Genomic DNA, 2,050 nt, shown 5'->3' on the forward strand with positions numbered 1-2,050 from the left:
CGGAGATTAAATTTAACTTTGTCAAGAAAAATATCGTTTGTGAAATGCTGAGCTGTGGAGCAAGCCTGATGAGAGTACGTAATGGTGAGTACAAAGAAATGCATAGAGAATAGCAACAGGGGATAGGATGCATAAATAAGTTGTCATGATCAGCATATAATCAGGCAAGTGACGCGTGTATTGGGATTAAAAGTAACTGAGGTAAAAGAGTACAGACAGATAATTCAGTATTATGGTGAGATCCGTAACAATAAAATAAATACTTTCAGATTAATTTTTGTTAATTTAATCTATTTTCAGGCGAGCTTTGTCATACAAGATACTAAGAGATAGTTTTCTTGTTGGCCAGTCGATGAGAATGAGACTGATTCGGTGTATGGGTATGAACAGTGAGAGAGTGTATGTTTGAATTAGTAGGTTGATAGAGCAGGTGTGGATGGAGGACATCTCAAACCAATTCCCAGTTGTGCACTGCAGGGTTTCATTTTACGAGACCATAGTATATTAGGATATGTAAAGCTGAACTGTAATATTAACGAACAATTATGCCCGATGGATATCAGTAAATAATGTACGAAATAGATTATTTAAAGAGACGTGCAAACTCTGGAAATAGTAAATGAAAATCAGTAAGATAATATCGTGGTCTTTGTGAGTAGTCATTTTCTTCCCGCCACATAAGAGAGTCTTCCTTGTACACCCATAATCTAATGATATAAAATAGTGACATAAAAACTGTAGCATTACGAAACCTCGGAGTCCAAATTTTGCAATGTGATTTGGTTAAAGCTGAGTCGGTGCAGCAATGATCTGATGAGAGGCTATGTCTCGGGGTAATTGGTGACAGGATTGATTCCGATACGCAGATTAAAAGTAAAATGGCAGATCAGAATTCGTAGATCATTTGTTCTCAATGACACTATTTCCGAGATATCGGTATCGATGCGTGACCGGTACGGTTATCACTAAAAATGGTACTCGCTCGTCACGTCACATGTCTAGTTTAATTCTTCAGTTTCTCTGGTCGACAGGTGTACTGTCGGTTCATAGTGTCCAATGGAGATAATATTTTGGCGATTAAACATGTCGCCATCGTCAGATGCGCTGACTAACCAAGCTCATGAGGACGCACAGCCGAAGAAGTCCCAATGGGCAGTCAACTCTCGCCTGTGGACACGAATTTTTATATAGAGTACTTCGAGAAGGAAGCCCTGGCGTCATCCAGATGTAAGCCCACGTGTTTCTTCCGTTATGTCGATGATACGTTCGTCATCTGGCCCCATGGAATGAAATTCATACATGCCAACATCAAATTCACTATGGAGACCGAATCACAAGGAAGATTACCATTACTCAGAAGAAAACGAACACTGACCTGTATTTTCATGCAGGCAGCTGCCACCACCCATCTCAGAAGAATAAGACACTAAACACATTAGTAGACAGGGCGCGCACCGTTTCAAACGCAGAGATTCTGCCCCAGGAGCTGGAACATCTCAGGACTGTATTACGGAAAAACGGATACGCAGAATGGCAGATTGGGCGCGTCCTCGCTCCACCACAACAATACAATCTATGGAGACGGGAGAAGCGACGGAGGAAGAGACAGCCACTGCCTCTATACCGCACACTGGCGCACTATCGGGAAAAATCGCACGCGTATTGAAGAAACACAGAGCAAAAACAATCTTTTGCCCACCAAATAATAAACAAGCATTAATGGGAAGTGTCAAATATGATCTCGGTTTGCGGAAGGTGGTGAGTACCAGCGTCAATGTGGGAAGACATATATTGGACAGACAGTGCGCATCGTCGAAGATAGTTGCCGAGAACACCAGAGGCACACTCGACTGATGTATCCCAAGAAGTCAGCGGTAGCACAGCACTGTTTGTCCGAGAGCCTGCGATGAAGTACGAACGTACCAGGATCTTGGCACAGACTTCCAAATACTGGGACAGCGTCGATAGAGACGCCATAGAAATTCGTACTACGTACGATCTGGCTCTGAGCACTATGCGACTTAACTTCTGAGGTCATCAGTCGCCTAGA

Source organism: Schistocerca cancellata, chromosome 1 (assembly GCF_023864275.1).
Source record: "Schistocerca cancellata isolate TAMUIC-IGC-003103 chromosome 1, iqSchCanc2.1, whole genome shotgun sequence".
In the NCBI taxonomy this organism is placed as follows: Eukaryota; Metazoa; Arthropoda; class Insecta; order Orthoptera; family Acrididae; genus Schistocerca; species Schistocerca cancellata.